Source organism: Pagrus major, chromosome 16, assembly GCF_040436345.1.
Source record: "Pagrus major chromosome 16, Pma_NU_1.0".
NCBI classification, from domain to species: Eukaryota; Metazoa; Chordata; class Actinopteri; order Spariformes; family Sparidae; genus Pagrus; species Pagrus major.
The window spans coordinates 22,436,584-22,464,281 of record NC_133230.1 but is presented as its reverse complement, the minus strand read 5'-3'; the positions used below and the strand labels follow the sequence as shown (position 1 = coordinate 22,464,281).

The 27,698-nt window shown below is 42.6% G+C and overlaps 1 long non-coding RNA gene across 1 annotated transcript; it reads right to left on the bottom strand.

Moving 5' to 3' along the window:
- Window positions 1-246: 246 nt before the first annotated feature.
- LOC141009983 (uncharacterized) lies at window positions 247-27,698 on the bottom strand. Its single transcript, XR_012180166.1, has 3 exons — window positions 27,651-27,698; window positions 27,244-27,309; window positions 247-785 (listed from the first exon to the last, which is right to left on the bottom strand). It is a non-coding gene; the product is annotated as an uncharacterized lncRNA (long non-coding RNA).

Here is a 27,698-nt window from a genome sequence, read left to right as displayed (position 1 = left end):
TCACTGTACAGTAAGTGGGAGTGGAGTGCAGAAACACCCTATCACGATGACATTTGGATGTAGTTAGGCGATGAAATACCATCGGCCACCATGCTCACTTACGAACAAACACACTGAATCAATTTTCCAGCATGAATTTTACAGAAAAACATGCATGCACACACACAACAACGCGACAGTTGTTGTGTGTGTGACAGTGCCAGGTGAAGCTCTTCCTGTAAGAAACTTTATACGACTGTTTATAACTTTTGCTTAACATTTAAAGTAGATATCAAATGTGTTGTTTCATTGTATTGTTCATTTAAATTACCCACTGCGTCTCTCAAAACTGCACCGAAATAAACAGAAACATATGCTTGCTGCATATGCTCGACACCGCTTTATTTAGACTGTTCTATAGCGACACGACAACAAGAGTGTTTTTGTGAAAAAGACACATGGGTAAATTGCAACTGTTATACAAAACAAGACTCGGGAAGAGGAAAAGTAAAGAGTGAAAGTGTTCAGAGCACAGATGCACCCGCTCCTCTTGCTATCTCCTGTGCTTGTGGGTATACTGCCGATCCAGCTATTCTTGTTGGTTTGTTAATTGTTTGTCACCCACCAGGTGCCATCTGTCTGTAGTCCCACAGTCCCCGAGCCATGTGGGCCGGCCTGCCTGGCGCCTGCCAACGTCACTGACCTGCAGCAACCGTCCACACCTCCGTCACACACCTCCTGATCCGTCTGGGATAAATAGCTTCTCCCTCAACTTCTGTGCCGCCATCACGGCTTCCCAATCTGTCCTGTGTTCGAGGGGGGGTGGGTTGGGGGGGGTGACAGGAGGAAGACAAGGAGGGAGGGAGAGAGACAAATGAGAGGAATGGAATGGATAGATGGATGGATGGATAGAGTGAGAATGAACGAGAGATGGAGATGGATGTCTGGAGAGATGAAAGGATGAGATATGCAGCTACAGTCTGTTGTTACAAAGTACAGAGGCTCAGTCACTGAACAGCCTGCTGCAATAACTCAACGACAACTGTCATTTGTGTCAGTGTAAGCACTGTATACTGAAGATGTTAAAGCAACACTTAAATGACGATTTTAATACCTCTGCTCTGAAAAAATGGACCTAGAATAAAATTTAAAAAACAAAAACAAATGCTACATCACCAGGAGTTTGCCTATTTCTGATTTGGCACAGCGACGTCTGCACCTCACCAATTTAAGAGGCACTCCAACAGGCAAGGGAGGTCACCTTCACCTGGGCCTGATGTTGGGGCAGCTGTGTGCTGAAAAATGAGATCAGCTGCTTGCTCACCGGGACGCACGCGGCAGTCTGGAACTACCCAGGGCCCGATGCACCAGCTAGCATACGGCGGCCCCAGTACAATAAAGACAGAGCGAACAGCCCCCTATTCTCTCCCAGCCTGTCTGCCTGCCTGCCATCCTGGGGCATGTTGGGTCACCTTGACGACTGGGCCCAGCGAGGGGAGCCGCAGCCCACTTCGGGGCAAAGAAGGAGGCAGTATGGGTAATGAGGCGTTGCCATGCAAGTGGAACAGCTTTTCAATAACCCCATCCGCGCACACACACACACACACACACACACACACACACAGGCGCACACACACACGGTATTCTACAGTACTTGTGTTTACAGAAGGGACAACAGCTTGTTGGAGAAACCTCTCCGGAGTCCCGGAAGAAGGAGATTCATGGGCTTCGTGGTGGAGGTCAGCAAGTCACGTGGTGACGCGTTTTGTGCACAAACAGCTTCAATTAAAAAAAGAATAAATGTGAATTTTTATATCTGAAGCTAAATATTACTGCAAGTGAGTTTTTCATTCATGAGTGACTCAAGTTTTCAGAATTAATTTCCCACTTGTAATCCCCCGGTGCCCTTCAGAATAAAATACTTGTAAGGGTTAAAGGGGTAGATGCCGATCTATCCAAGACCAAAACCCAACGGACATCGATATTTAGTGGAGCCAACACATCTAGCTGAAAAAATAGTGTAAATCAGCCACCCGTGAAACGTTCATTTAAAAGAAAAAGGAGACGAAGAGAAAGAAAAAAAGATTTTCCAGTCCAAGTACGCCTAGTTATAATGATCGAGATGAGGTTTAATCATTCTGCGTCTTGGTCTCATAAAGAGAGGGAAGGTACAGTATTTCCTGCATGTTGACTCAACGTTAAACATTCACTAACAGCCTCCGAAACTGTGCGGCATCCCATGAAGCCACTGGAATCCCGGGGCTGGTTGAACAAGACCCAGTTGGGGATTCCTGCCCACCTCTACACACACAGACACACAGTCAGAAGAAATGTACACTTATAATCGCAAACACACACGCGCCAATCATTAGCAGATGCAGCAAGTACAAGAGGCTTGTGAGGTAGGACATTCAGTAGCAGGAGAGAGAATAGAGAGAATAAGACAAAGATGAACCTTAAACTGGTTCATGAAAAGATCAGCAACTAGAAAAATATCCCCTTAAGTGAAAAATGAAAAACTGAAGGTTGCTGACCACATGGAGACGCAAATGCTCGAGTTTGTTTTTCATTAGCGTGGCTTGTTTGAAAGGAATAAACCTCCACACAGAGTTCTGCCAGGAATCCATGTCTTCTGGTAACATAATCCAAAGTGGCTGCAGCACATAGGCTTCGTTCCAACTTTGAAACACTGCCTATGGGTCATCAAATGTGTTTTTATTTATCCAAAAGTGTTATTCAGTCGATAAGTTTACGATGCTTATTGTGGTGAATGCATTAAACATGAAACGAGTTGTGAACTTTAGTGTCTTATCTCCTGTAGAAAGCCCTAAAAAGGTTCCACTTCGTTATTCAACCATTCCCTCCATTTGCAATTGGAAACAGCCCTTTACAAATAGAAATTGCTCAAAATCTTGGAAACCACACTGGAATTCCGCAAAAGCATGCACCATATCGGTAATAAGCTATAAAGCCATAGTGTAGAGAAATGGACCACAGAGAAAGTTTTTTTTTTTTCTTTAAATGATGTATGACTCTTGTACTTCTGCTCGTTTTTTTATTATTGATTTTTTTTCTTCTTCACGTCTGTCTTCTCTGAATACTAATGGCTCATCTCCTGCAAGCTTTGCTACAGATGCTGGCAGGTCTCGCCTGAAATGATTATCAGAGCCAGATACCACTGGCCAGCTTTCCAGTAACACTCCTACATGGAGATGGAACCAGAGCTGGGGCTGAGGCTGAGACTGGGGCTGGAGCTGGCGCTGGGCTGCCAAGGGACAGACGCCAACAGGCCCAAGAAATTAATACCAGCACTGGGGCCTCACCAAGGTCCAACATCCAGCTCCAGCTGGAGCAGGGGAGATGAAATGGATGACTGGCAATGATGTCACGAGACAAGGTGGCCCGAGGGTCTAGCGACACGGCTCGCGATGCCCTACCTGGAACTAACGGCGGGAAATCACTGGCTCTCACTGATGAGCAAGACGGGAGCACAGACGGGGGCGTAACTTTGATTCGCTGAGAGATTTGAATTTCAAAATATGTTCAATTGGCGCTCTCTCCAGCTGATCAGATTTCATCAGAGGTGAAAGTAGTACTCAGATCTTGTACTGTTGTAACACCACAGTGTAGAAATACTCCGTTACAAGTAAAAGTCATGCATTTATACGTTTTCTTGAGTAAAAGCAAAGAAGTATTAGCATCAAAATATTCTGAGATAATCATGTATCATAATTATTGATGCATTAATGTGTTTATCCCTTGAATACTGAGGCTGGACTCATTTACAGTTAGGTATTAATAAAGTTGTATCTTAATTTACTCTATTACCTCCTTATTTATTTGTTGATTATATTTTGTATTATTAAACTACTTCTGCAAAGTAACTAAAGTTGTCTGCAAATGTAGTGGAGTTGAAGTATAAAGTAGCAGAAAATGGAAGTACAAGTACCTTAAAATTGTGCTTAAGTACAGTACTTGAGTAAATGTACTTAGTTACATCACTGGATTAAGAGTAGACACTAGAGATGTACCAATCTCGATTCTAATACCTGCCGATACAAAGTAGCAATCCATGTCCCAGTTAGGTTTAAAAAATATCATTTGTTAGACATGTTCTGAAAAACAGCTTGCACAAAATGAGATCGCTTTCCTCTCCAGCAGCATCTGCTATTGAAACTGGCTGCTCCAGATTCCGCTGTAAAATGTTGACAAAATCATAACCCAGGACCCGACATGTACAGGAAGGCTAAGCTACAGCCGACAACATGTGCAGGAAATCGGATTAGCTAGCTAGAATAGCTTAATGTCTGCAAACATATAGAGATCGGCAAATTAAGGCGCATCTTATTTGCCAGATTTTGCAGTCCATAAGATAGTGACTAACAGTAAAGTGCTAAATAAACAGAAAAACTACAGTCCCTGCTCCAGCTTCATCATGTTCTCACATATCTAAACCGTATGCTTAGAATGAGTCAAGATTGGTTGAGCATGACAAACTCTTTGTTTCTCCAACGTTAAAAGAGTATGAAAACGTATGATGGCTGTTACTTGTGAGATTAACTTTGCTGTGCGTTTTATGCTGAATATTTTCATATTGTCAGTTCTGTGGTAGTCCAGGCTGCGCCTCATTGATACACCTTCATGCAAGTAGTTTTTTTTCCCGTGGTAATTATCTACTCTACCTTATACAGATCCCCACATTTCATTGACTAAAATCACAAGAATTAAAAACCACCTACATTTTCATCTGAGCCCTTATTTCTGATACTGGTATCGATATCGGTGCAACCTTTCTAAACACCATTACATTACTGCGCAGCAGAGCAACCCACACATCCTCGAACCGCCCTAACGAAAGGGAGGAGAAGTTTGACAATGATGAAGAGTTTAAGCTGAACCACAGCTTCCAAACCAAACCACAGCTTCCTGACATTTGTTGCGCTGATCACATTAAACTCAAGTTGCCAAACATTTGATTCAGTTTGACACAACATATTAATCACCCCCAATGGGACAGTACAATATCATGAATTACTGATGAGAAAATGACTTGATAAGACACAGATGACTGTGTTATTTACATTAGGCATGTCTCGTTTTTAGTGCGTTTTGCCCTCCGCCATCCAGCCTGACGAGAGAATTGTATCACTTGTCCTGTAAAAACAATAAAGTCACATCGCAGCCACTCTGTCACTGCACATTTGCAAAGAGTTAAGTGTTACCATCGTGTGTGTGTCTCTGTGTGTGTTTCGTAATGAGCTCTGGGGACAGTCCAAGCAGTTTATTCGCTGAAATCTTGATCCCGTGAGTCTAATCACAGCAATGATGGTTTAAACATCGGGAAATCATTTACATTGCTTTGGCTCGTGGGGAGTTTCAAAGTATGTCAGCGAAGTTACGACAACACAAGAGTGCGCGCGCGCACACACACACACACACACACACACACACACACAATGTCTGTGTGATCCACCTCAAAATGTGGTTTCTAAATACAATGGAGGCTTGGACTCAATAGATTAATGGGTTTAGAAAACAGAACTTTCTAATTTCATTCTGGAGCTTCTGCAGAAAAACATTCAATAGCTTCATTTTAATCTATTGACTTCATCATTCAAAATAACAGCATGTATGCCTGCCTTCTAATTAATTCTGTAGTACCATAATTGACTTGTAAATAATCAGTTCTGAAACAATTTTTTCAGTGATAAAAACTTCAAGTGGAGAGAAACAATCAATCAGCTCAGCATTTGTTATAACACCAATAAAGCGAGGCAGATTCCTCTCAAAAGAAATGAAGGCCAACATGTTTCAACGAGGACGCTTGTTTCTTGTTCCCATAAATATGTTATCCTCGGTTATGCCAAACCTGGAAGGCGTCCAACTCGAGCCATGAGACAACATATTTTGTGTGGGCTCGCTAATAATGTTTGCCCCCAACTGCATCTCTCTGTGGTTGCCCTGGAAAAAGAGAAATTTTAAGAGTAGGTGGAATTCATGTACAGTAAAAGGGAAACATTCTTTTTTTTTTTCATGGTGTAAAGTGAAAACACGACTGCGAAAAAGAAAGACCCTAAGCTAGCCTAGTTTACAGCAGGGATGAAGGCTCAATTTTGCTCACCCACACTTTTAATGGAAACAGACGCCTAACTTTCAGCTGGGGAACAAATACACGAAACAGCAGAGCTTCTGTTTTCATTTTCCACTTCACTTTGCTTTTTTAAACCAGCTAACACTCCCTGATGGCGTATCGTCCTAAAACTGACCAGGCTTGAAATATGACAAGTTTAATACGTCCTACATCACCGTTGAGCACGACTGAATTACTGGAGCAACAACTGGCCTGTCTCGGTCTCGCGGCAGAGCCTGTGGAGCAGCGGTGTGAACATAACCCCTCATCAAAGGGGGTTCAAACCAAGAAGGAGACAGAATTCTGGGGAAAGGGTGAAATAAAAGAGTAGAGGAAGGGCAGCGACTCTGATGACAGGTAAGGAGAAGAGGACCGGTTGCTTGCTGCTGTTGCAGTGTGGGTGGGTGGGCCACCAGAGGAGGCAGAGAGAGAGGAAGGCGGGCAGGAGGGAGGGCAGGAGGGAGGGCAGGCCTACCGGCGCTGTCACCAGCCCCGGCGTGTTTGGATAAGACCCGTGGAACATGTGGGGGAATCAGCATGAGGCATCACACCTGGAGGAAAAGACAACTAAATCCAGCCCCCAGTACGGCGGGCCCCGGCTCCACCAAGTCTAGCCAGCATCTGGAATGGATATCTGGAGATGCAGCCGACTTCACAGCCCCTTCACGGGTGCTTCTCACTCTACCTTTGTTTTAAAAAATGCACAGTGAAAGGTTGCGGCAAAAATAAAACAGGAGTCTCACTGAGGATTTGTGCTTGTGAGGAAATGTTTTTCTCGAAGTTGTTCTCTTTGCACCGTATCCCATCTGCTTGGCTTATTGTGCTGTTGGTAAAATAATACTTTTTTTTTTCTTCTTACAACTGCTCAACTCCCTTCACCCCCAATATGCTTCCTCTTGACTCCTCTTGGCTTTAACAAGTGTACAGATGCCAACAGTTTGTGGTTACAGTAGCTCCAGTCTGGTTTGCCATCTTTCAGCATGTTGCACTTTTAAAAAAAAGGAACAATACAGCATCTCATAGGAAAAATCTTATTATCGTGATGATTCTTTATGTTTCAGGTTTAAAAAGGGAGCTGCCGTCCATCTTTTTTTCCTGGACTCTCTGACTATCAATAAGAAATCACGACTGACATCCATAAAAGGTGAATTAAACATTGACCCAAACCCATCAGGAAACTCCAGGAGGAGCGTGCACACCACAGTGTGTGTTCTCTCCCACATGCTTGTGAGTGTGTGTGTATGGCGTTTGTCAGGGGCCAACCAGCCGTGTTGTGACTGGAACAATCCTGGCCGCAATGTTTGTTTACACAGAACCGCTCACTCACCCAAATAATCAGAAGCTGTGGGCCTTTCTAATCCCCACACAAAGTCAATGGAGCCAGGTTGAGCTGGCGACAGCCGCGATAAGATACTCAAACACAGCCTAGTGATCTGCGAGCCGCGGCCCTTTCCTTCCCACACCCTCTTTCCCCTTTGTTTCCTCCATTGCGATTCCCAGTATGACACGGATTTGGAGTTCACGGGTCGCATTCGGGACCAGACCTGCTTGACTGCGCGGCCACATTTTTTGCCTCCTTTTACCTTGCTGGTCAGTTAAATTGTGTGTTTTCCTCATTCTTTTTCCACATTCTTGCAGCCCTATATGCAAGTGAAAGCAAGCTGAAAAAAAAACAAACAAACCCAAACACCCACTCGCTTGCAAAGGAATGCATATTTGAAATAGGGTATTGTTATGGTTTTGGCGAGGTTGGTACTCGCTCGGCGAATCCTGGTGTGCAGCAGCAGTTCTGTATGTGCGTCCACTGATAGAGGTATGTGGTAAAACATTCATTAACATTCCATTCATGACCTCAGTATTATGTCCACAGTGAAGGAGAGCATATATTTGCCTTTCACACCTCTCGCGCCGATGAGAGCGTTATGTGTGTCAGTGTGTATGTGTGTGTGAACAAGATAGAGAGACAGAAAGAGCGAGCAGCGGAGAGAGGGATAAAACACAGCTCACTGATACAACATAATCTATCTCGAACCATGTCTCAATATCACAATATTTCACACATTTACGTATCACAAATTTGGCAGTGGCAGCCTTCTCCTCAGATCAGTGGAGTTATTTCTGCCTCGTGTGCTGGATGCTGCAGGACCGAGATACAGTTTGCAACGGCACAGATGGGAGAGGCTATAGCTTCTGTACCACAGTATCGCATGCAAAAATGTTTGGTATGTTTTAACACAGATAAAGCTGACATATTCCGAGGCGTTTCGCAGACAATAGCCATGAAGGAACAATCTCCCATCTGGCAATGCAGTCTCTCTGAAAATCCTCTCTGTCATGCTCAATGAGAACTGGAGAGACAAAACATTCTCTGTCTGTATATCAGTTCTTATCAAGGCTGTACCTTGGGCGCTTGGATATCAACAAAACATCACCCCGCAGGCTGGGACTTCTCAAAGAGAAAAATAAAATCCTCCACTTTATGTTATAGTTTGAATTTATAAACATCTCTTCACGGTTTAATGCCATACAGAAACATATTATGTATTCATCCCCAGGGTAGAAGTAGAAGGGATTGGACGGCTGCATAGCGGACAAACTTCTTTGCTGTCGAAAACCGCATGTACAATTTCCTGGTTGGGGATCAAATCGATCAGCTTTACACTGTGTCCTCTTCCTTCCCACATCTCAGTGTAGAGGGATTACTCTCTGAGGCCGGGTTAGCCGCTGCCTTTATGAGAGGAATGTCAATGAAGTCACTGCTGTACTGCTTCTCTCCACATGATGGTGCAGAGGACAAGTCTCCCCCCGGACGGCATGAGAGCTGACATTTACCTTTAGGTTCTTAGATATGCATGTCCACTGCACACAGAGACGGAGCACACATGCTCAAATACTGCTGCTGTGGACGGAGGGGGAAAATGGGTTTCTGATCACTTTCAGCTGCATCAACAAAGGACCTACAACGTGAAACCCACAAACACACAAAATTTGCCTATGTAGAGTGACATGTATGTAAATGGTTTGGATTTCACAGGAAGTAAACACAATATCCAAATAATTACTGTTAATTAATTATGTTTGCATTGTTTGTATTGAACAGATGCATGTTTGTATAAAGGCTTATATTGAGTGGGCAGTACATGGTAGAACACGTTCATGCCTTTGCTGGTTTTAATTTGAAATTTTATTAATTCACAGCTGTATGCACATTGTATCCAAATGTGAGAATAATCCCCCGCGGTATGACGTTACCGCCTTTTGGTCAGCGAACAAAGAGCCATGCCATCCAATATGACACACAATACTGTATGTGTCCGCTTGTGCGTGAGTGTGTCCTCCCTGTCGTAGTCACACCTGTACTCCCTGTCATGATGTTATCAGACCCTAAACACCTGCTCCACAGTCTAAGGTCACCAACTACATAAAACTGCCTCCTAGCACAGCCAGACAGGCATCTGAAAATACCCGGTGTGTGTGTGTGTAAATACAAAGGGGCATGTTTTTTCTTCTGCAGTCATTTATATGCAGGTCGTGTCACCCAGCACATCGCTCACAGGTGTCATACAACCCTGAATATGACCTAAAGGAAAGGAGTGGTGGATGGAGAGAAATGTAGTGGGTCAAGGAGAGAGACAGAGGAATACATGGACGGTTGTGATTCAGAGAGGTACAGAGAAAACCAATGTTTTGTTGACTTCTCACTTCTAATCGCCGAATATTTTGATAATCATAATAAAAAAGTAAAGAAAAAAAATGTTTTTAGCATTTCAAATAGCGAGATTTACGGCTTTGTTCCGGATTCTATTGTATTAAACTGAGTATTTTTGGGTTTTGGACTGTTTGGACAAAACAAGACATTTAAAACCATCAGCTTTGATTTTGAAAATTAAGAAAATGAATATGCAGATGAATCTATAACAAAAATAATCATTAGTTACAGCCCCAAATGTACATCATACATCGGCTGCATGCTCAAATATCTGCAACTGCTTATAAAATACATAATGCATCCAGGTGATGTGAAGCCTCCAACTGGTAACCAACCATGCCTTGAAAGAAGTAGTTGTTGCTGAACGATAATACAGTGAACTAGTATTGCACTCAGAAGAGCACCTCCGCCAAGGCCCAACAGTCCCCATTTGTGCTCACCCATGGATACCAGCCACCTAAATAAGCCTGATATTTTTCATCAAGAAATTAATGGGGTCTATTTTGGGCCGAGACCCATCCTCCATCCAACCTTCATGGAAATCCGTACAGTAGTTTTTGTGCAACAAAACAAACCTTCTTTTTTGGTAACTCATATTTACCAACTTTATTTTCTAGTTTGATGATTGTGATCTAGTGATTGTACTACTTCCTACATGTTCCAGGCCGTCCTAAAGGATTCTGAGGCAACCCTGAGACAGTCTGTATATAGTCCAGTGGTATCCTGCAGTAATCAGATACCTGAACCAGCTCACCTCCTCACCTTGCTCCTCTCAAAACGAAGGGGGGCATTGGTCCTACTCTAAGGCCATTCCAGATATCTTTGATTGTCACATATCCATGACGGTGAGCCGAGAAACTCTGCAAAGAAACTTTAACATTTACGCTTTTCATCGCCTCTCCTTGAAAAAAAGTATTTCAGTGCCTACATGAGTACAGTCATTGTACAATGCATCTGTCAAGTTTGTGCTCCACTTCATGCATCAATACATTTACAAAGGAGAACCGTGGCCTCAGATTTGAACGTGCTGATCTGCATCTATGCGAATTGCAAACCTCTTTAAAGAACGAAACGCTCCAATTCACAGCAGAGGCCACGTCCTAATGAAAGAGGACTACATCATCAGCAAAAAACAGAGGCCACCACGCTGGATGCATAAAAGCCGAAGTCATAAAAGGTGACAAAGTACAACCTTGGCAGAGTCCAACACTCACAGAGAAAGACTTTGATTTGCATAGACAATGCAGTCGTATTACACAGGTGTGGTTAACTGCAACGACAGCCCTGAGACACTTAAGTCGTGCAGCAACCTCACAACGATTTGACTTTTTGAATCTGTTTTTCTTGAATTTGCAATTTAATATGCAGGTAGGTGTACAGTACAGTACACCTACCGACCAGTAAGACATTTACAGCTTTCAATGTTGATAAAAAATGTCAGCATGCATTCTGGGGTGTTTCACCCGATTGGTTAATTCTCTGTTCCTGGAGCTTAATCATTTTGTAGAATACTCCTCTCCAACTAATGACAGCCTACGATCCAGTTTTTTCTGAGTCACTTTCTGTGTTTGTTATATTCCAAGACGCCTACTTTTGACCACAACCTTCCCTTATTATGTTATTATGTATTATGTTTCTCATTTCAACTCAAAAATGTTGAATTACTGCAACAGACCACCACTTAGGTGTCGACATACTAAATGCGGTTGTTTGGCACTTCAAATCTAGCCAAAACTTTAAATTGAATTACTCTGTAGCACAGATTCCCTTCAAAAACAGATTCCTTTGTAGTTTGTATTGTTAAACATACTTTACTTATAAATAAAATGAAATGTTTTATAGTGTATATTATGGCAAAATTTTGTTTATATCAAGAATATAACACACAAGAAAGTTTGCTAGGTCAAGATTTAAGTACAGTTTTACTACAAACTATCTTCCAACATACCCAATATGCTGCCATCAGCTGTATGTACTTTTCAGATAATTCACTGGTGAGGCGCAGTTATTAATAAACGAGGCAGGCCACAGAATAATATCCTCTAGGTTGCATAGCAAACTGTATGAAAAAGCTCCCATTGTGAAACAGGCTCTTAACAAGGCTGCAGGACATCACCGTATTGGTTGGATTACTGTGTGTAGATAGTGTGGGAAAAAAATTGCATTACATTGTTGTGCCTGTTGGTGCTTTTGCTCAGAAATACTTCCATTTCCAATTCTTAATGACAAACAAGAAAGCTTTTCTGATTGAAAACAATTCCAGCACTTCAAGCCATAACAAAAAATCATGACAAGAGCGTTTTCACCAAAAGGAAGACATTTCACGCACTGGGAGCCTTTTGTGATATTTTCTCTCCCTCCCTCTTACCCTCCCTCTCTCTCCCCGTCTCTTTCCTTTGTGTGCGTAAATCATCTCTTCCCTGCGGCCTGTCTGTGATCATGTTGATGGGAAACAAAGAAATCATCTTGAATGGCACATTAATTTCCTCCGTTCTCCCCCTGCCCTCTGCCTAATGAAATCCCCTCTGCCACGGGGCCTGAGGAGCCACACTGGCAAGCCGTCACCAGCCAGTAAATATGTTTACCTTGGAGCACTACGCTAATGGACTGTTTACTAGGGGGAGGCAGCGAGGGCTGTTACAGAGACCAGGCAGCACTGGGTCTGGGGTGTGTGTTCCTCAGACCAAATGACAGCTCCTTTGCCACCCCCCACCCCCCCATATCCCCAAAACCAACAAACCACCTGATCTACAGTGGCTGTCACCAATAAAGAGTTCAGATGGAGGACCGAAATGCAAAGAAACATGACTGGATTACTCGGAGGTAAAATAAATCTCCAGCAGATTTGTGACTGTTGTATACAGTGGTTGGCAGGGTTGTGTAGAGGAGTGGAAGACACAAAGGTTCAGGTCCTCTCAGGTACAATATGGCCAGAATTTTGGTTTCAAGTGTAAAAAAAAGTGAAATCATCAGTTGAAATAACAGTTTTGACATAATTTCAAAAAGGTCTATGTATTGTGTTGCAGAGATATCTACTGGGGGATTGTGGAGATCCTTAGGTGTCTTGGCAAGTCTTGTGAATTTGTGCAAAACCTCGGTTACTGCAGGACGCACAGCGTGCAGCATGTAGTGTCTGAAGTGCTGCGTTGGTCGGAAAATGTCATCCAAGCATCCAGACACCTTATGACAAACACCCAGGGCCCTTTAACCATCAGTGGACAACTCCTGATAGGTAGAGTTATGTGACATGTGACAAGGCCACAGAGATGTTGAGGAGATGTTGCAGACAGTGAGGCATCTTCTGGCAAAGCTTCTCATGTTTTGGACTCATCATGACACATATATGTATTAATGGGGCACTACGTAGTTTGCTAGAAAACACTCAAACTAAGATTTTTAATATTTACAATATTAATAAGGTAATGATACAAACTCTGATATATGTATTTTTCCATAACTGAATAAACAAGCTGTTCTCAGAGGAAAATAAGGTCCCCAGAACACTGTTTGAAGCTAGAAAGGTGGCAGGGTCCGCCAAATATAAACAAAGTAAAGCAGTTTGAAATGGTGTTGTCCTTTAAGGTCAGTTTGTTTAGTCAGTTTATTCAGTCATGAAAATGGAGTTTGTTTATTTAGTTTGTTTAGTCATGAAAATCAGTCTATGAAGATCTTTCTCTTCTGATCAAAATCCTCCCCAAAACTACATAGTGCACCTTTAAAAATAATATAAAAATAATATAAAGTAAACATCTAACATTACATATATTATAATATGTTAAATGTGACTGAAATATTTATGCATACATTCTGACGGTTTGTATTATAAAGGTAGAGCAGAAATAAGAGTGCAGGAACAATTTATTTTAGTGGATGCTATTTATTTAAAGTAGGTTATAAATGAAATTCCTCAATGCGGATTTATTTAAGCTTAACATTCATATTTAAATTGCCGTCTTGACTGCTGCAGTGAACCTTTGGAAATACAATCAACGCAGCTAAGCAGTCACTATTCATCTCTGGTGGTTTTTTAGTCCCGGAGTGCATATTACAGTCAATAATCTGGCGGATACATTTGTCCCCAGCTGGCAGACAGACAGTTTACAGGTAGAGGAGGAACTAAAGTTCAACTCTGTGTGTGTGTGTGTGTGTGTGTGTGTGTGTGTATATATATATATACACACAACTGCATTAAATGCATGTCAGTGTAGATGTGCATGCACATGTGTTTTTGTGTGTACCTACCCACATGACTTCCAAGGGCAACAGCAGCAGCAGTCTGAGATAACGCCCCCTGTCTCATCTATGGGTGTCTGGCGCCTGGCAGCACTATCAGTGACTGTGTGCCTAGATGTGTCCCTGTATCCCCCACACACACACACACACATGCACACTATCACACAGAGAGGGCCCTGCAGCTGGTGACAGGCTGCTTCTCTCAGTCTACTGCCAGCCTGTTCAACACACAGCTCTCTATCCAACTCTTATCTTCATTGATTTCCTCCCCTGCCTCCAAACTTAGATATGCACCCTTTAAAAACAGGCCAACTGCAGAGTTTAGGGCCCTGAGAAGGAAGGATATCTCACTACTTGGGTGGCGAGTCCAAAGTACCAGCGCTACTGCATTTAGCCACCCTAATTTCGGTGCGATTAGTTCTGTAGCGTTGCCGATATCTGCAGCAGAAGAGATGAATAAAGGTTTGATTTTGCTTGTGACTTCCACGCTAAATGTATAGACTCGGAGCAAGTTGAATCAGATTAGATACGAGCAGCTGCTAAATATGCGGCTGGGGAGTTTCCTGTGATGTATGTGTTGGATCTACGTTGTGTCCATATATTGACACGGTCATGAATTTCCATGTCAAATGTCTCTGCAGGAAATTGCTAAAGGCTGTGATTTCTATCCAGCTGAGATGGGAGATTCAACTCCCCCCTTTCCCTCCCCTCCCTTTACCTCTGCTGCATCTTCTTACTCCTCTGTTCTCCTCCAGAGTCCTTCTTCCCTTTTCCCATGGTTCTTCCTTGTCTTTCCCCCCAATCTCTCTTCCCTTTCATTCCCCTCTTGGGTCCTGCTCCTCTTCCCCACTCCACCTTCTTCGTCTCCACCCCCCTCCCCCTCCTCCCTTCCATCAACTACCCCCCACCACACACACACACACACACACACACACACACACACCCCCTTTATGCCGGCAGACTCCATCGATTGATTTCCCCTCACTGTGACACATTTGGTGCAGCCGCATGTGGCCTATTAATTATATCCACAGCAGACTCTCGTCACGCTCCCCTTTTCCCAACAATACAACCCCTCACGCACACACACATATACAACAAACACATATATGCATTACCCTGAGAGCAGGCAACTAAGTCTCCACTAGACAGCATCCACGACCCTGCAGGTCACCCTTTAACCACTGGATTCGAGTGAGGAGCAGCAAGAGAAAGGGGGAGGACTCGAACCCGGAGCGTTTGAGTGGAGGCAAACAGACAGTGGCAGTTGAGGCGAGGTTGGGCCCACGTTGCGTGTAATCTGGCAAACATCTGTTAGCCATCATGTGTGTGGCTCCATTTAAAGTCCAGAGTGGACTAAGAGCCCGAGGAGGCTCCCTGCATCCCCGCTCGCAGGCTTTTAGCGGTGCTGCTCCAAATGTTTTCCTCTGCGCAGACAGACAGACGGACAGACAGACAGGCCGAGAAAGAACAAGAGCGAGGAGAGAGGGCAGCGAAGATGGAGGCTGACACGCACTCAGCGGAACACAACAGCACTTAGCGCATCAGACGGCTGTTTCTTCCATTGTGCGCACGTGTTCGTGTTTGTGCAATTCTCTGCGTCCGTGTGTATGAGTGTGTGTGTGTGCGTGTGTGCATCTGGCAAACAATACAGTAAGCCTTCGCTGCAGGCCTCTTACAGCCTCAAAATCCTGGGTTTTTATATTTAGCTCGTAATCACTATAATTTCCAAATTAGATACAGGCTGGCCAAGTACACATTCCTTCTGTACAATAGCCCTAAATGGTTGTCCTATCATCTCCAGAGACAATCTCAGGAAAGAGACACTTTAAATATTAGAGTGATATTCAAAGACAATCCATAGTGATGAAAACAAGCGGAGCGCGCTTAACAGCTGCTGTTGAGGATATTGTGCGAGGTGAGGGGAGGGAGGGGGGTGGACACAGATTAAGAGCAGATTACAGTGCCTTTCCCTCTAGGGCCTCCATATTCCAGATTGACAATGTGGTGGGATTGGGAGATCAACCTGGAGATTTTCATATGAAAAGATGTTTTCCATCAGAGATTAACGACTGTTATTATTCATTAACTCCCCCCCCCCCGCCAATCTCAAAGCCTTGTTTAGCCTGGCTGCCAGCACTGAGAGCAGAGTGGTAGAGAAATGACAACAAGATACAGTATATAAGGGAGGAGAGGATGGAGTTGTATTGAGAGGCATTTCTTGGCATGAAAGCAGAATACTCAGGACCATGCATTGCATCTTACCATCAACAAAAGCTGGGGCTCATGCATTATTTATTGGCAATAATACTGAAGAGTGCGCACACAGGACGAATACATTAATCATACGATCATCTGGAGTTTACACTTGCTTGTACTGTAACTGTTGCTTTGTTTGTGTACACGCGCTGATTAAGATGCGTCTTCGTTTGATCATTACTGCCGGGGCTGTCCATGAGATCACACGTGGGAGGATAAAAATGCAAACACATTGTTTGCATTTTTTGTTGTTTGTGTAATAACATAATCTTTGTGTTTTGAATGTGCTACTAGAATCATATCAAATTGAAAAAAAAAAAAGAGGATTTTTTTGATTTCCATCAAGGAAGCAACAGAACTACGATCAAAGAGCAGAGATCAAAGTTAGTTTCATGCATCATCCTCGTGTTTTTTCAGCAAAATTAACTCGATTTAAAAAAGCGAGAAATAATGAAATATCACACAAACAGAGGCAACCAGCCCTATGGTGGAGGCAAAATTAAAATCCAAACCATTTGTTAATCCTATTGACACTATCTGATTCATTTTGCAAGCAGCCAAAGTAATTATAGCGTCAGAGATATTCTTTATGGGTCCTTGCCCATTGCCATGCTCTATAATTAGAGAAAACACAACAGCATAGCAGCAGCACCCAACAGAGTGAAGGGGGGTCGTCCCCCAATGTCAGAGGAGGAGACAATAAAATAAAGAAAATAAATATATAAGAACAATTTTAAAAAAGGTTCCAGATCCCCCTCCTGGCTATCGATCTCAGCCTGGTACAAATGTGTGTGTTCCGTTCTTTGTATGTGTTGCATCTGTGTATACATGTGTGAAGGTGTGCATGCTTCCGTTAACGTCTGTACGAGATGTTGCGTGTTAGCGTGCTGGTGTGTGTTCACAGATGATCCCATGCCAAAGAGGAAAAATCCCACAGGGTGGATCAATAGATAGTGCTGGATAATGGAGGCCTGCTCAGACAGCTGTGTACTGCCTCTCTCTGTGCCTGCCTGCCTTGCTGGCTGGCTGGCTGAGTGAGTGGATGACTGGCTGGCTAACAGGCTGGCGGAGGGACTTCAGTTAGCCCACGTAGCATCCCACACCTGCCAAGGCATGGCTTGCTATGTACTGGTCAATGGACAACACCCACACACAGCTCAATTCACACAATAATCACGAATACAGACACACACACACACACACACACACACACACACACTGGGATGTGCACATGTGCATGAGCTGCACAAGGATGAGCACACTAACAAACACTAAAAAGCATTAAGTTAGCATTGTCGTGGCGGTGCTTCATAAATTCACATACACATACTAGTCGTGACCAGGGAGGCACAATATGAATTCAGCGAGCCAATACTGATAATTACCTGTTTTTCATGTTTGACACTGATAAGATGACAGGATTTCATATTTTTGTATTAAAAAAAGAAGTCCGTAACATGTAGTCTGTGCACACCTGATGGTAAGAAATATTTACAAGTTGCGAGCAAAGATGGTTGATTTAATGTTCCCTAACTCAAGTTTGATGTCAAGACTATTATTTTAAAAAAGAATAAATTCAGATTAGGATAGAACTGACTCTGAAACTCAGAGCTCACACATGTCCTTAACGACTCCGTAAGGACACTCCCACACAGAGTTTAAAAGCCTGCAACTCCCCTCCGGTTAATTAGAACTGAAGAAGCCTCTTGGATGAGAGGTGCCACGTCTTCAAGAAACTGAAACACGTCCAGTAGCCTACCATACAGCACTTAGAATTACCATGGCCTGGATGACTGAGAACCTTCATCAAAAATAGAATTGAATGTTCTAAATATACATAACAGTGATGTTTACAACAGCAAAATCACTATAAACTCAATAATATCTCACTGGAAACTAATCTAAAATGTAAAATACAAACAATAACAATAGAAAATATACATTTTTCAGAGAATTAGAACCACAGACATCAGTTACTATCAGGCCTCCTCCCTATGCTGATGTGATTCACCACTCATAGAGGGAGCATAGCGGTAGCCTGTCTGTAACATCTCCCTATGGCCAAGCTCGTGCACGGTGCTTGTATAGAACACAGCAGCGGTGGATGAAATATTGTTTTCTACGTGTCCATGCTCGTTGAACAGGTGTACCGTCAGAGTATGGGCTTTTTACTCGCATAGGTTTTATTGTACTTACAGTAACGAGCACTGTTGTCATCTGTGTGTGTGTGTGTGTGTGTGTGTGTGTGTGTGTGTGTGTGTGTGTGTGTGTGTGTGTGGAGGAGCTCAATAAAGTAGAGGCTCCAACAATGTGATTTATATCAAAATGTTAAAAAGTAACGTTAACAGTGGAGCTTATCAATACTATGATATTTAGGAATTTAACCCAAGGGTCTGTTTAATACCGGGTTTCAGTACCCATGGTGCTGAGCTTGTTCTTCCTCTTCTCTGTATTTATCAGGAGAATACAAATCAACCTTAATTGTGCGTAGCACCACCTACTGTATCGGAGTGTGTAGAGTGTGTAGTAATATTTGGCTTTGTTTTATCGGCTCTATTAATCAGCTATAAATTCATTAACAGCCAATAATATATATTCATATATTGGCCTGATATATATTGTGCACAACATTAAGAAATGCAAACATTGTTAAAAAAGAACATCCTCTTCTTATTACAAGTAAAGGGCCACAGTATAAATTAAATTATAAGTCAGTGTAGGAAACACTGAGCTGTTGCATTAAATAAATTAGGTTGTTTTTTTTTTTTTAAATGGCAGTGGCAGTGGAAAACTTCTCTGTACTTCCTCTGTTTGGTTGCATTAAATTGGATTGCTGGAACCGATCGAAGGCCATAAAAGAAAAACTAAATAGCTAAATAATCGGACAAATTAGTCAATCCCTCTATCAGCTTTTCTGCCTCCCTTTCTTTTCTCTCTCCCTCCTCTCTGCTTCATAATCAATACCAATAAAAATAAATCCTTTATCTAATTTCCTTAAGTGCACTCTTTATTGATCCATGGTTTACGACTTAACATAACAGCCAATAAATATTAACAAGCACCCCAGCCCTGATGGAAATTATCAACAGATTACAGCCATGCATCAAAACATGAATCGTAAATTCTCCCACACTTTCTAGCCCCGTTATAAAGTATCATTTACAAAGATCATCTGACTGAAGCTTTCAATTAAATATCTGCTGAGAGCGTAAAGGCATAAAAGATGAGACGGCGCCGCTGCAGCAGATTTTCATGTCAGATTAATTATTATGTTTCAGATGTATTTGTACATCCAGAGTCCAGTCTGCAGCCTCACTGTTTATCTTCCTCCCTACACCCGTCTCTCCCCTTGGTTTGGAGGTTTCAGTTGTGGTTCCATAACTGATAAAGAGCTGACACCAAATGCAGAAAAATACTCCTTAATTAAAGAGCCACAAAAGAAGACTGAAGGTTTGTACTACACATCCAAACACACACACACATAACACACACAGCTACTGCAGGCTTGATGTACTGTGGCTAATGAGAAAGGACAGTGGACCACAGTTAACATGTCTCTTCCTCTCCAGTAAAAACGAGTTCATCATTTCACATCATTATTCATATCAAGCCCCTAATTCCTAAAAAATATTTGCATATTCAAAACTGGCTGGCTTTTTTCTTGCCTTAGGCTGACGCAAGTCGCAGCGACACAGAGAGAAACGAAATGCGGTTTGCTGCTGTGAAGACGCTGACATCACATATAGTGCTGCTGAAGACACAATGAGACCCCGACACTTGAAATGTAGGAATGTTTGTCACGGGTCAGCAGAAAGCTCACCTCCATTATTTATAATTCATGACACATCAGGCATCAACTGTCGATGTTACTCAGCTCACGTCTTTGCTCAGTCATCAGCACCGACACTGCATGGCTGGAATGTGTCACATATGTATCGGGTGAATTCATATTTCTGCAAAGCGTTTATGGCCAGGATTATTAACACAGATGAAGAAAACTGACAACTGGTCATGAGATATAGAATATGAAAACAAGAGTAAAACTGAGCTTTTGATTTATTTTTAACAGTTGTTTTCATTATCTATTCATCCATTGAATATTGTCTGGATTAGTTGAATAACTATATTTTTTGTGTAAAATTATGATATGACTAAAGACTTCAAATAAATGGAGTGGAGTATACGTGCAAAGTTGCTAAAAATTTCTGAAGCCTGTGTACTCACTCTGTAAACAAATCCTAAAAGTAATCGACAGCCAAGGGATCATCATCACTGTAATATTCTAAAAGATATAATTTAATTTTTAAAACTTTTTTGAAATGATTCATATTCTCATCCCCCCTCCTCTTGCATGTGGTCAATCTGCTTTTTGGACTACAGTTGTGAGGAAGTGGGACGCCATACCAACAAACATTAGAGACTCAGGAAGTGTTGCAGTGTTTAAAACCAGGCCCAAGTTTTGCCTCAAATCGCCACAAAAATCAGTCAGTCAATCAGTCGTCAACAATGATTGCCTTGCATATGTTGTCAGTCATACTAAATCTACTTTTTTGTACCAGTGGACTTTTAAGTATTGTGTTGTTCCATATAGTGTAATGTGTGGTTAGGTGTTTTTCAGGTAGTGTTTTCTTGGTTGCTTGCCCAGCGACAACAGATGCATATTAGCTGCTAGCTAACTGCAATTACTTTCAATTGTGCACTGATCCTGTAAAAATGAACAATAAAAAATAAAGTAAATAAAAATTGAGGCACAGGACAATACTTGAATTATTGAACTTAGTTACTGTTGACAACTGCATTCCAGTCCTTACAAATCTGTTACACGGCCCTATTTTCCACTTCACCACTAGAAATACAAGGTCATTTTTAAAATAATATTTGCTGAATTTGTAGAAAGAGTACCAGAAAGCAAGGAAGGAAGACATGGGACACCTCATCTCATAACCTGATCCTCTGAATGGAGCTGATACTCAACACTGGGTCACTGTCCAAACAGGAACATATGGGTCATATCGGACCTGTTGTGAATGGTGGAAGGCACACCGTGCAGCGTGTTATCCTGAGCTGCTCAAGTGTGCGTGTGTCTATGCGTGTGGACGTGTGTGTGCGCGGACGGCAAGTGTCCTGTATTCACATCAGCTAAATGGGACGTCACTGAACCATGTCACTGGAGCAATCAATAGACAGACATCTGGTTAGTGATGGTATGTAAAGTATGCATGCGTGTGTGTGTGGGTCGGTGTGTGTGTAGGCGAAGGGCATTGTCCAGAGTCTTCTGAGTCATGTAACACTGCACTGCCTCTGTAATAGAAGAGGAGAGTTCCTGTAATGATTTATTCATCGCAACATCAAACATACATTCAAGCACAGGTGTCAAAACTCCCATATTGCATGTCACTTCCACAGAGGGTCAGTTTTTCAACATTTATTCCCCATCCTAAAAGAGACCCGCTGCTTTGTAATGGTAGCATTTTTTTTCAAAAGTAAAGCCGCATTAGTTTCTGCTCGGCGCAGGCAGTGCACTAAACGATGATTCACATGTAACAAACAAAAATGAAATAAAACAAGAAAAACAGCGAAAAGGAGAGTGAGACCGCCCGAGAGACAGACACATACACACGCACAAATACAGAAGCAGAGAGGGATGAGTGCTAGTGTGAATAGGAGGGAGAGAGAGTATGCTGAATCCCACTCAGACCACCTGCTCATCAGTTCCTCTGGCACAACAGATACTGTCATTGTCCACACAAACACAAACACGCACACACACGCACATACTAAGCTCAAATATAAAAATCTCCCGGTGCGCTCACAGAAAGCCTTTCCCAGTCCCTCCCACATCAGATGCTGGGCACACAGACTTGATTTAAAACTGTTAGGTGCCATTCAATATGGGCTTGGTTTGGAGCCAAGCCTCGGACATTTCTCAAAGGTTCTGCTCAGTTACCTGCTCAGTTATTTGTTCCAGCACACTTCAGAAAAGTAGCCTGCGGTGTGTTTGTATGAGCACTGTTGATTTCCTTAGGCCTTGGGATTTTTTTTCCGTTTTTATTGTTTGGTAGTTGGTGAGGAATAATAATTATGACTACTTCTGCTTAATTTGAGAAAGATTGGAACAAAGTGGAGATTCTGCTCAGTTAAAGGTTTCACTAATTAGCAGAAATGTCACGGCTGCAGCACGCTGTAAACATTTCATACCGAATAAAAAAACAAGCCAAAAGTAAGCCAATTTGACATGTCCCAGTATCCACCTAACACTTAAATTAGAAAGTAGTTCTTTTAATTAAGATAAGCACCATGTTGAACAACAATCTCAATAAGAAACAAAAAAGAAAAGCATTAAAAACCAATTTGAATAATTGTATACATTAAGGTTTCAACCGTTCACTGAAATATGGACAGAGACTCCAGGCCTGAAAAGTGAAGCCAATGCGGAAGTGCCTTAAACCTGCATTCTTTCTTTGACTGGTTGCAAAAAGAAGTCTGATTGTATGTAAGCTTATGAGAAAATGAACCCATTTCTTACTTGCTTTATTACCTCAGTAAACAGTTTCCTAACGAGTTCATGGTCTAGTTTTAAGGTTTTATTAAATACAGCATGATGTTTGTTTTGTAAATGATGATCCTATTTAGATTAAAATAGACAATAGCATACCAGGGTATGCTTTAGGGCATGGCTACCTTATGAATAATGTGTCAAGAGATCCAATCAGGATATCCTCCCGTGCGCCATCGTCTCGTACAAACTTCAGCTTCAAAAAACCCAGATGGCAATATCCGTAATGCCAAATGGAAGGCTTAAAAACAGTGGTCTACAAACGAATGGGTGACACAGTGGGTTTTCACTTCAACCAGAATTCCAGATACTAAAAAAGAAAGAGCAAAAGAAAAGCGGGAAAATAGTAAAAACCGGGGAATACTGAACAGTTTTTTTACAAAGGAACAAAATCACCAACATTTTTGGCATGAACCAATTATTACACAGCGGAAAACACGGTCTGTCTCCGCAACGCCTTGGCTTACTGCCACCTCCCCCCACCTATTATTCTCCATTGATGGGATTCCATTGAAGGGACAGGTGCAGCTATGCACATCCTATAGTGAAAAAGACAGTCCACTGTGTACACACAATATATAACACACACAATCATATGTACAAGCACCCTCCGCCCCCACTGACTATTGTTTGGTCAGAGAGTGCAGTTGTGTGTGTGTAGGGGGGATACTCAGGTACCCAAGGTAATGGCACCTGGGGTTATTCAGGCCTAAATGGCAGCTCTGGCTACACTGCGGCTCACAAAGTGCCTGTATGTGCGCCGCAGAGACTAATGCGCCTGTGCACACAATGTCTCGCTCAACTACAAAGGACAGGTGTGTGCGTGTCACTAAATTGTCCCCCTGTTGTCTGGGCCTCTCCGAGTGGCAGGCCCTGTCCATTAGCCGCAATTTAGCAGGATGATCAGAGTGCTTGAAAAGGGCCACATCAAACAGGTCTGGAGAATCCCAGGTGCCCGACGCAAACGCAGGCATCGCAATAACCGAGCCCACTTACAGGCCCTAATGTATTCTGTGAGGGAAATGAAGATGTTCCTCCTCCATCCAAGGCCCTTTTGTTCTGCAGCGAACAGACAGGAGGGATTGTTTCTAAGTTCACATCGTGTCTGGGCGATGAGAGCAGTGAGGGCAATTATCTTTCTGAGATGCATATTAATATTTCACTAATGGAAGGCTGATGGTGCTGTTATGGTAAAGTAATAATATAGTGTAGAGAGTGTAGAATACAAAGGCCGATGTTAAGTACAAAGGCAAAGCAAAAGCTCTGATCTTGCACTCACATATTCACCTTATGTAGCTAGGTTACAAGGACGTGAACTTGCTTATCACTGTGGGTTTTTGTTTTTTTCTTTGAACACAACGGTCAGTACAGGTAGCAGCTTTAAATTTTAATTTTGGAGCACAGTAGGTGAAGTTTAATTAGATACACCATATATTCGTATGAATTCCCTCTTTCATCGTCCTTCCTTCCCTTTATCTAATTCTCTGATCCGTGAGGTTGATTTAAAGATGTGTGTAACATTGCTGCATTAAAATGTCTAAAAACAACCAGGCCTTTGTTGTATATTTCTTTGAGTTGTGAGCTTACGTTAGCGTTCCAACAGTGTATAAACCCTAGACGCATCTGTAATTTCACTCAAGTTGGCTGTCGGCATGACTTAAGAGAGAGTGAGGAAGGAAGTCGGCGAACGTGACTGAACTTAACATGAATAAAACTTTAAAACATTACCTCGTCCATGAACATTTCTGCCTGAGTCATATAGCTAGTTTTTCATCAGCAGTGCTGGCTGTTCCAATGACAACAACTCCCATGATCCCACGCTACTTACGTCTTTTGTTTGGTTTGATTGAGAGACCCCTAGCAGCAGAAATAACATACTGTGAGTTTAAAAGGTAAGGACAAAAGAGATTCATACCTTTTAGCAGTCCTACCATTTTGTAAAATATGTGCACGTTAATCCAAGAAAACGTCCAACTACCCCACTCCAGCAGCATTCACAGCAGTTGTGCCTATAACTCATAAAGCTCTTAGCACAAAATCACATCTCTCCAAGCTTTCAGGGGAAAACATATTTCAAGCTTTCATTTATGTTGGAACGCTCCATCTCGCATGATATCATTTCTCCTCCTGAATCTAGGGCAAGGCCCAAGCAGGACAGTGGAATTGGGACCAAAAGGACACCACGTCCCAAGTTACCTTGTTGATTTATGACCAGAAGTCTGCCCCTGCAGTGACCTTTATAGGTGTCATCCAGACGGGGACGTGGCGCTCAGGCCGACATGACAAAGCTTCTCTCCGAAGGTCATGCCCTGCCCCGCAGCCTCTTTCTCTGAGACCCATCACGAGCCCTGGACACACTTCTCCAACTGCATTAACTTCTTCTGGGAAAAGTGTCTAGCCGCGGGCCGTAGGATTGTGACACTAAAGCAATCATAACCACCTGCTCGTTGACGTGCCCAACTGTGCTGAAGTGCACCGTGCTCCTTTTTCACGTTTACTTCTGGCCAGTATTTGTGATGCTTCTCACAGGGCTGATCCACATCAGCTCACTGACTCTGCTTTAATCATCATTAGCAGCTTTATTGTGCTTTCAAGAAGAAGTGAACGACATAAAGTCAGCCCTACTGACGGTTAAAACATACAATACAGGCCAAAATACACAAAAGAGCAGCAAATCACAGAACACTGAATAATAGAGATTTTCTTTGAGGCAAGAACACTCCTAACATGTGACTGATGAGCTTCAGACACACGAGCATACAGAGATGAAGAAAGAAGCAGACAGCGAGAGAGAGACTGGGTCCTTTTACACTGACAGGTGTGCAACACTGGCTGGCCCCTTTGAAAAGCATCCATTTCCTTAGCAACTGGACGTCAGCTCAATTCAGCCAGGCGATTTTAGCAGATGGCTTGGTAAATACCTTGCCATGTGTTCCTGAGGAGAAACTATAATGCATCATGACAAAAAACACGCGCACATTCGCCCGAGCTCACACGCCACATCCACATAATCCACCTCTCTTTGTGCCATCCTCCCTCTTCTCCTATTTAAGCCTTGTTTGAATTCAATAAACATTAAAGCTCATACATATGTATCAAGGTTTCACACTTTCTGCATCACTTCTGTGGTGGCTGCTCTGAAGTTAGTGGAGAATGTAATACACAGTCTTCCTTTGTAACAATCAACTTCTGCCAAAGGTCTCAATTCATTTAATTGCGTAACCATGGCTACCACCATTTTGTACATACTGTACGGAAAACAGCCAAAGGTTCTTCTATTGAAAAAAATTATTCCAAGGGTAGAGCGAATGCAGTGCCTAACAAAACGCCTTGAACCATGGGAGCCGCACAATTGCTCCTTTCACCTACACATGTGGAGTAAACAAGTTGGCGGATGAGATGCAGTGCAGAAATCCTGTGTGTGGATTTAATAAGGACCTTTAAGTTTAAGGACCAAGGTCTCGGCAGTATAGGAGGAACCATTATTTACTCCCTGTTATTCTTTCTCTCTCTGCTATACCTCTCTGACCTTGCCACATTATGTTGACGGCCCTCGACCCTGTCCATTACCTTCCCTCTAATCACAACATTTCAGTTGCCCACTCTCTCTGTGCTTTCATTCTTGTGCTGTTGTTGTCTTTTCGCACTTTCTCTAATCCATTAAATTTATCCTTGCACTTGTCTTTCCCATATTTATCTATCTCTTCTAATTCCTCCTTTCTTTTCTCGGTCATGTGTTGCAGCTGCGCAGGGCAGCTGGCACAAGCTGTACAGTTCAGTCCAGCTACAGACCCTGTCATTAACATTAAGCCCCGCATGTGTGTGTGTGTGTGTGTGTGTGTGTGTTTGAGTGAGTGTGAAAGGGAGAGTGTATGTGTGGGTGTGTGTGTGTTAATGTGACACTCGTATAACAGACCAGCAGCAAGGATGTCTCCAATGGCTTTCATGTATGTCGATGGTCACATTATGGTGCTGTTCAACATCTCCTATCAAATGTGTTGATATACTACTAATTTAATTTGTAATATTTTGTTAAACAATGAGTCTGTGACCTGTGACAGAGGTAGACAAAATCAGGCTCATCATTTCTGCATGGGGGCTATGGATTTTTCTTCAGCTTAAAGCTTAAACTACTTTGATTATGAACATTTTGTATCAGCAATAAATATGTTTTTATATAAACTCTTCCTTGGTATGTTTACTTTAAGCTAAAGCAAATTAGTTGTACTGCATATAAACATAATTTTTAGATGACAATTGACCCTGTTCACATGGTGACCATTTCCCTCTGACATCAAGTTTGAATGCCAACTAGGAAGTGGCTGAATGCTAACGTTAACTGTTGTCCAACATGGGTCATCAAGTATGCTGATTTACCTTGAAACATGGCCCGATGTCTGTCTGGATTTTCACTCTCCATTATCTTTTCAGCTGCTGATCAACCTGGAAGCAGTGAAATGAAAACAGTTGGTCAGACTCCCCATGTTTACACGACTTGCTTCCCGCCCTGAGCATGGTGTTAGAGGAAAGTGGCCGCTGTGTGATTATGGTCAATGGTATGGTCATGTGATTAAAGTTGACTGTCACGGGGATGCCCCGGGACTTCTAAGTATAAACACACGTCACACAACACTCAGTCACTTTAATTCTACCGTCTAGCCGGCAGGTGGCTGAGGTGTTTAGTGATTGAAGAACATGAAGCTGTGAAACAGTCACAAAATCACATCTTAGTGAAAAGAAACCTCTGACAAAATTAAGTGTTTTTTACATCTTTGTTTCCTCACCTCTGCTCCAGGCTGCACATGGCCTTCCTCTGATTTGGACCCAGGAAC